General features: G+C 36.1%; 1 pseudogene; it reads right to left on the reverse strand.

Moving 5' to 3' along the window:
• Positions 1-769: 769 nt before the first annotated feature.
• On the reverse strand, positions 770-8,750 carry LOC119569270 (annotated as a pseudogene).
• Positions 8,751-9,595: the final 845 nt, after the last annotated feature.

The raw sequence follows: 9,595 nt of genomic DNA on the forward strand, positions 1-9,595 counted from the left end.
TATTTAATTTTTTTTAGGGCTTTAAAAAACTTTTTTGGGGTTATATAATATATATATATATACTACATAATATATCACATATATATCAATATATGATGATATATATATATAATATATATATTATATAATATATATATATATATATGTTTATATATATAATATATATATATATATATAATATATATATATAAAATATACACACATATATCATGTATATATACCAATATATATTTATATATATATATTACACATACAATATGCGTGTATATATATGTGTTATGGTGTGTGTGTGTGTATATGTATGTATAATATATATTATTTATATATTATATATATATATTATGATATATATTAATATATATATATATAGATATTATACATATATATATACATATATAAATATTTAAAATATATAATATATATAAATATATAAATTTTATATATATAAATATATAATAATATATATATATATATATATATATATATATATATATATATAAGAGAAAAGGAGAGGTGGTGTAGATATAGTAAATATATTACAAGATAAAAAATTTTGTATAAAATAATTTTCCTGTTACTCTTTCATAGTAAATACTTACAATATATTTGCAGATTAATCAGTTTAAAGCATCATGACCAATTTCATAACCCTACAGAGTGAGAAAATATTTGTAATCTAATGGCACATCAATCTCTCTACCAATATCTAACATATCAAAATGTACAAATTATTTTACAATCATCAATCAAATATAACAACAGCCCACACCTTGAGAGGAAAGAAGCTGAAGTTTGGGCTCATTAACAAGGGCTCGCACAAACAAGGTCTTGGAGCACCCAGGAGGCCCGTACAGAAGAAGACCTTTTAATGGGTGTTCGTCTGGACTGTCCTGATGTTGGTGAAACATTTTCTGAAAAATTTAAAAACTTGTTTATTACCCAAAGAGAAGGATGAGCATGCACTTCATTATGTATTACCCAAACAGAAGTATAAATATACATTTAGTTTTACTTATGTGTGACAAAAAGAACCTTACCTGTAATTTTGACTTTAGTGCCTGATAACCCCAGATGTCATCCCATTTTACCTGGAAATTCAATAACCATCAATCAATAAGATATTCTAGTTGTCCTGACTTCAATAACTACAGACAAGTAAAAAGAAGTAGCTGTAAAAGGAATGGCACATTCTTTATTAGTAGGCTTGATTTTAAGGAGATCCAACTTTGTGACAGGGTAGCAAGGCTCTCCATGCTTTGGAACTACAGCAATTTATGGAGCCACTGTAGTATACCTTGGCTTTTAAAAAGTATACATAAATAATATATAAAGAAGACTAATTGTAAATATCAAGTGATTCTACAACATTATTCCCCTACTTGAGTAGATGAATCTTAAAACTATAAAGCTGCAATGCAAGCCTAGTTAGGCTTACAGTATATACATTACATTTTTATTCTCCCAGTTACATGAAAAGAATACATCAACCACTAAGGTAACTTTCTTGTTCATGAACAGGTATTTATACAGTTACAATTAACCCATGTGTTGCCAGCAACAAATACAAAATACATACCACAGATATTGCTGTGTAGTTTTGTCTCATCATGGTTGGTACAACAGCTTTTAAACCCTCACTTAAGTCTTCCTGACAAAGACTCAACTCTACCTCTTGCTCTCTCATGCCTGTATTCTGTAATTTTTTTTTAGAAACAGACAATAACCATTATATTAGTGTATTATTTGTTTAAAAACTAGCTGTTACAAATTGGCTAAACTTAAATAACAAAATCTGTAGCAAATTAGATAACTATACTCTTCATTCAATAACCAATGTATCACTATACTTCTAGGGACTCAAAATTGATAGTAGTAAGACTTCAACTGAGACTCAGGCAAAATTATAAAACATGTTGGTGTTATCAGATACTATTCAAAATTATCTCAATTTCCATAACCAGGTCAAACAGCTTACTTTCTGGAAGAAGGTGTTACTGAGAATTTTAAGCATGAGAAAAATCACTAAAGGGTTAACAAATCAAAGAAACTTTACACTAATGACTCTTTTGTTTGTGTATCTATACATGTAAAAAAAAAAATTGACAAAGACTCATAGCCAGTCTACATTTTCACAGGCAGAAATTGCATCAAATGAAGAAATAAATAACGGTGAGTTCTTTGAGCATGTTTATGATTACACTAGCCCTCCTTCCTTGTTGAAATAGGCAGTAACAGAAAAAAAAAGAATTTTGCCAAAGATATAATAATCTTCCTTATCTCCCTTTCTTAATTTTCCATAATATACCAAAAGAAATAACCCAGCACATCACATAAACATTCTTTTTTACTTGAAATTATCCCTCACCCTATCTTTGGAGTATGCAAAATCTTTAATTGCACCATCTCTAAAATTACCTTTACTACTCTTTCAGTAGTGTGTAACCAGGAACTTTTTATCAAAACATCCAGGTCAGCTCCAGAAAACCCATATGCCTGTTTTGCTATATCAAGTATTTCTTTCTGCTGTAGTCTATGGCTCTGAGAGGACAGTAACTTCTGGAGAATGAAGGCCCTTTGGTGAGCATCTGGAAGTGGTACAAGCAATTGCCTGTCCAATCTTCCCGGACTCTGTAACTTTGGTGCAACTGCATCTGGGCGACTTGTGGCACCTATCAGCAAAACAGGTTTAGAGCTATCCTGGAAAGTAAAGATAAAAAATATATGTTTCTGTAATATTTGCAAAAATGATTTAAATTTTTGTAACTTTATGCATATAATTAGGGAGAAGCATAATGATCCAGAAATATGTTATTATGATCAATCAATCAATGGGGCTAATGTCGATGGGGGTGAATAGCTGCTTCCATCAATGGGGTCTCCATGGCAAGCCCCCAGGCAGGCCCAAAGTCATCCAAAGGGAAATGAGCTTAATACATATAGCCTGAGTTATTAGTTCCAGATTATGCAAGTAACAGGTCCCTTGCCAGTCTCACAGTGTAGCCATTGGTTGGACACGATCCGGTATAGAGCCATGTTACAAAGAGGATCAAAACAAGACTCCAAGGCATTAGATAGTGTCCAGGGTTTCACTTCCATAGAGCAAAACTGGTAGTATCAAGGCCTTAAAGACATAGTTTGGTCCTTCTGCTTAGGTTATGACATCTCCAAATGTTCTTGTTGACCAAGTTCATAGCTCCAGCTGCCAGACCAATCCATCTACTGACTTCCTGGTTTGACAGCCCAAAGACATGGACTTCTCTACCATGTAAAGCTCTCTGTGACTTCAACACCCTCACTGTAAGCATATATTGACTGAACAAGTTCCTCTAATAGGCCCCTAAAATCCTGGATCTTGGTCCAAGAGACCTCTAGGCCCACGGGCTTCACCTCAGTGCTGAATGTATCTAGAGTCGCCATCAGAGAATCAGACAGGATAGCAACATCATAAGCAAAGTCAAGGTCTGTGACCTTCATATATCCCAGTGTTACTCCACAGAGACTTTGGATATTAGCTCTGCCCACTATCCACTCCATGCAAGTGTTGAAAAGTGTTGGTGCAAAGATACAGCCATGTTTACTCCTGAGTTAACAGGGAAGTAACTCATATGCCCCCCACCACATTTTACAGCACTTTCAATACCAGCATATAGGCTTGCTATTAAACCAATAATTCATGTCAGAATCCTACTTGGGATCAATGTAGACTGCAAGCAGCCCACAACCAAACTCATGATGGTGTTCCACAATGACTCAAAGCAATAGGATGTGTCTAATTGTGGACTTGCCAGGAGTGAATCCAGACTGCTCCAGCCTCTGGTGCCTTAGTAGGTGGTCACAGATCTGTTTCAGAAGAATGTGGACAAAAACCTTGCCTGGTATAGTGAGCAGTGTAATGCCACACTAGTTGCTAGTTTTCCCTCCCAGAGAGGGATGACTCTCTACAGGTCTGGGGGAAGGGAATCAAACTGCCAGATGGCAGCCAAGACTAAGACTGTATGCAAGCCCCGTGCCATAGGTCACCTCCAGCCTTTAGCAGTTCAGCAGGGATATCATATGAGCCTGTAGGTTTCCCACCCTTCAGCTTAGGGATTTCCTCCCTAATCAGTTAGGGTAGGAGGTTTTCTCGCTGGTGGGTGGGTCCAGCAAACCCACTGCTGGAGGAGCTATTTGGTACAACTGCTCAAAGTACTCAGCCCGATTTTTACAAACCGTAATGTGATCTGAGATGATCTGTCCATCCACTGAGTGGTCTGCAGTCATCTGCAAGGAGGGCTTGGAGTTCCATTTTTTCAGGTAGGCAGGAAGGTCATTTACTAAGAAATGGCCTTCAACCCCCTCAGCAAAATTCCTGCTGAACTGCTCTTTGTCCCATCTCAGCACACCATGGAATAGTGCAAATCCTGACTGCCATTCAGCTGATTGTTGCAAAAGTTGAAGTCAACTGGAGTTGACTATGGCTACTCCCTGGAGACCATCACCCCAGTCCAACCAGTAGTAAATGTACCACCTATATTGATGAAGCCTCTGTGAGGCTTCAGAAGGGCTCCTACCCTGATAGCAGCCTGAGGTTTAAGCCCCAGGCAGTCCCTCTGGGTGGATGCCACTTCTGCCACCCCCAACAATGTTGCCCCATATAAAGGGTGGCAGGCTGTGGGGCCCCAATAACTGCCTGTGAGGTTCCCTAGGATTTTGTCCCACAGGCATCACTCTGGGTTGACACCTCCCAGGGCATAGGTGGAGCAAGTAACTCCTGTTTCTATCTTACATCCAACAGCCCATCTCACTTGCTGGGTGAGAGAGGCAGTATTGCCTCTCCCCAGCATTTCCATTTATATAGTTTGCTACCAGTGACTTTATATCTGGGAGTGAGGAGGACTGGCAAGGCCCACCTCCCCTGAGCCACCCATTTACCCAAGGGGGTTGAGGGCAGGAATTGGTAAGGAGCCAGGGCCGGTGGGCCATGACTCAGTGCCATTACAAAACCTTGGTCCAGTTACATATAATCTATATAGAACAGATCACATAATAACATATAAATAGAGATGAACATATGAGACAAGAATACTAATAACTAATACCATACCCCTGATGCTCTTACCTGCACTATGTGGATGCCGCGGATAACAGCAGCCAATACATCATTCCCATTGACTGACTTCTGATTCCCAGCAGGACACAGACTGTCCACTTCATCCATGAATAATACTGATGGGGAGCTGTCAGGAAAAGAAAAAATACTTCAAAATTAAATCTGCTTGACTATCTCACTTCTTTTGTAATAGTCTATGAAGAGAGTGTTCAGAATTACTTCCATATGCTAGTTAAATATGTCACCACGATAACATACTAGTATTTTAATATAATATAATCTACCCAAAACTCATAAATAATGGAAAATTTAAGGGAAAACACAAAGGCAAACCCAGTTAATTCAAAATAAACCACTTATTCACCAATAAATTCTCTTGCACTTCCTAAAATTGCTGGTCTGAATCAATAACTATAAAAGGACTCTACCTGTCACATGCAAATCTAAACTTCTGATAAACCTCTTCACTGCCAATTGCCGAGGACTTTGTCACATCCGCTGAGGTTAATGAAATCACAGGAACGTTCATCTCAACTGCCGCCTGCTTCACCATGAGGGTCTTGCCTGTACCAGGGGGACCGTGGAGTAATACCCCAGTCCAGCCTCCCAGGAGAGGATTACCTGCAACAGGAGAAAAAACACATTCAGAATATTTGATTTACATAAGTTTGGGATGCACAGCATTTCAATGTTTTATGCTACAAACTAACATGGACAAAAACATTTTCTGTGCTTCAGTTTCTCAACTACAGTGAAAATCCATAGTCTCTCATTTACTCTATGCTGAGTAGAAAGATTTGATAATTCACAGCCTATCAAATTAATAAATTGCTTCCATATAACAATAATATATTCATTACTAAAGAAAGGTCGGTAACAAACAAAAACGCAACACTTCTTTCCAAAAGTAGTAGACAGCCATTTTCATTCTAAGAGCCCAAAACTCTTTCTAGGTGTATTATTCAAGAATTCTTAACATTACTTCTAACCATTTAAATCCTCTGAAAACTTACCCATTGTTCCCATATCCTTGAATTTATTTTCCATGATTTTCAGAAGCAATTCATAAGCATGGCTTTTGTATAAACATTTTCATTATAGTCTTTTTCCTCTTCATTATGACTTTTGGTATTAGTTTCATCTACACTTTGTATAGTGATTTTTGTATCTCTACCAACTCTGACCCAGTGATTTTGCAAACTAGGATCTGCTACTTTCCATTGCTTGATTCCCTCGTCTGATTCTCCAGATGTAATGATTTTCTCCCTCATTCTTGCCGCGAGCAAGGACTTGTGCAAGGTTGCGTTTGATTTTTTATTGGGTGTTGAAGTGACAATGCCAGCATCGAGATCCTTGGACTCTTCAATAGAATTGCCTTCGTGATACTCATCAATAGTGACAAAACCAGCACCTGTGTCGTCACTAGAAAGTCGCAGTTTTTGATAAATCCGCAGCCAGAGCGGAGCTATCAGAGCACTTGTATTCATCGAGAGTTAATAGTTGCGAAGGAACAGTTGAACTCTTTTCAAACACAGAATCATTACTTGAACAACTATTTAAGCTAATATCTTGTAAGCGATCTGCTAGTACTTCTGATATGCTATTTGGCTCACTGATCTCGTTAACTGAAAGCACATAATTTGAAACTTGGAACATTTGGTCTGCTCTTTTCAGTGTGTGAAGATGCACTTTACTTCCAATTTTCAACGTGAACTCCGACCCCAAGGGACAAGTACTAAATAACTGATGCTTAATTTGTTCCTCAATCAAACATCGTTCCTTTTTATTCTGAGTCTTACACGAACTAAAAATCACCTCTTTAGCGACTTCAACACTGGCAATTCTTTTCACTAATACCAAAGTAGTTGATTTCAAGGGAAAGGGAAAAATAAACTTCACAACCTGAAAGTAAAGATTCATATCAATAACGGGGCTTTACAAACATTTTTTACTATTACAATATATCTCATTAGAATAGAGTATGTGACAATACACTATACCATCACATAACATTAAATACTTTATGTCATTATTCCCTGAGTAATTCTACAAATCCAATCAGCCAAAAGGTCATTCTTATCTCAGCACTGAGAGCTTTACTGCATTATTCCATTAAACATACACACACAAAAGTTAATCATATAATGACACTAATGTCTGCAATATAGTATGGTTTAATACAGGAGTTAAGGTATCAAAGTCAAATATCTTTGGCCATCAGCCCAGATGCTCAACTTACCAAGTTTATGCAAAACTATGCATCCTATCTGTACATTTCATCTGGAACAGCAAGAAATGCACAAGAGGTGCCATCATACTCCAGTTCCACAGGACTATAAGCACTTATATTGCAGCGAATCAAATCTCTTTCATTCAGCAAAACTATTTGGTAATGGAAGCTTGGAAAGATCTTCTTAAGCCATTCTGAAATATAGAAAAAAGTTGGAGATATCTATGACATCAAAAAATATCATTTGTATCAATAGTATAATTATAAATTTAAGTCTCTTTTACACATTACTTGTTTTTTCACATTTCAAATTCAGTCTCTGAAATAAAACAACTTGTGTTGCATCACTGTTGCTGACAACACTTATTCTCATATCACCATGAACCCACCTATGATACAATAACCAGAAACTCTTACAGAAAAGACAAATGTTACTTTGTATTAGACAGTTTTGTATGCACATTAATTCAGATATATCTTTTATTTGACCAAAAATATCCCTCTAGGTTATACATCCAAGGGGTTTTGCTGGCTGAAGTTAATAATCTAACCCTATGAAAAAGATATCAAAAGAGAACTTTACATTTTCATTTAACTTTCCATTCAAAGCATGGTAAAAGTATTTACAAAATATATATGATTATTGTTTCTTAAATGATGATCATATTTTGGTTGATTTCTTCTATAATAACATGTCCACTTTCAGGAATATAAACTATTTATTGAATTCTTGTACTTTACGAATAATGTATCAAGTTGTGGTCATGTGAGAATCTTATGAAAATGTTCCTGAAAATATCATCAGCTTTTGATAACATATTAATGTCACAGAAATAATACTTTTCTTTATTTCTAACCTGGCTCTTCGAACTTGCACTTGATAGTCTCCGACACCAATTTTTTTTCTGTGTGATTGTGGCCTCTTTTATCTCTCTCTTGGTTCCTCTGACAGAGTCATCTTGCTTTTTTGAATCCTGCTGCCTTCTTTTACTGGCTCCTCTTCCTTTGACTTGCTCCCATCCAATGCCTCAGGGTCCGATATGAGCAAAGGTTCTGCATACATTGACGACCCTTTCAAACACAGACAAAAAGTGAGTCAAATATACACAAATTTCAAGATCAATTTATGCTATACCAATATAAGAATAATGTTAAATGAAGGGTAAACCTATCTCATCTGTAAAATCTAGTAACCAATAAACCAAAATTACTATTTTTTTAAAAGATTTAAACTCACAAAAAGTTCTAAAACTTCTCACCCAAACAGTTACTAAAACAAGATCAAAACAGTCACCCACCCTTTTTGTATGGATGAAAAAACCGTGACATCTCAGGTGATGACATTTACAGTATGAAACTCCTCGCATAACCAGGAACCCAGGCATCAATTTATACAAGGGAATAACATTATTGGGTAACTTGCCCTCTTCCCTGAAAGGAGAAAGAAGAAAACACGTCCACTTGTACAAAAAACTTGAAAAACACAACTTTAAAAAAATTTGGGAAAACATTTGGATAAAAGACTTCAGCACAATATTACCCTAATTGATGGGTAGCATTTATGAAGCCGGGGGCCCCGCTGCCGGGGCTTATATCTCACCCTACTGCGCACCCCTCATGCCAAAAACCGCATCCCATGCCGTTTTTTCGTAAAACTACAAAGAATTTTGTTTTTTTTTTTCAGGTTTTTTTTTATTATTTTTTACAGTCTCTACTTGCCAAACTTCCCGATAAATCGAGCTGAAGGGGATTTTGTTTTTATAGACTCCCTAGTTGATCATTATTTTCTATATCCAAAAAAATAAGCAGGGGTGGGATCATGGATTGAAATTGTCAGTTTGTTTCATTTTTTTTTTGTTTGTTTCATGGTAAAAATAAAAGTGTTAAAACGACTTTCACACTTTCACTGGCAAAAAAATAATCTTTTTTCCGTGATTGTAAAAAAAAAAACTCTGGGATGTCCATGCTAATTTTGGCATGGCGTACGTGCCCCGCGTGGGCCCGCCATGCCAGGCATGTGCACATGCCCCCCCTGGCAATGGGTTAAAAAACCCCTTTAAATTTTTATAAAAATTTAAACACTAAAAGGTAAATAAAATATTGATTTCATTAATAATTAAGTTAGTTAAGTTAGGTTGGTTAGTTAACTGAAACCCAAATTGGCATGTAAAGAAATGTATAACATGCAACTTACAAACTTTTTTAACTTTAACTAAACATAAATTTCATAAGATATATCCCCCCATGTTTAATATATCAAACAGTTCATTAATTTT

This window comes from Penaeus monodon, unplaced genomic scaffold (assembly GCF_015228065.2).
Source record: "Penaeus monodon isolate SGIC_2016 unplaced genomic scaffold, NSTDA_Pmon_1 PmonScaffold_13792, whole genome shotgun sequence".
Lineage (NCBI taxonomy): Eukaryota > Metazoa > Arthropoda > Malacostraca > Decapoda > Penaeidae > Penaeus > Penaeus monodon.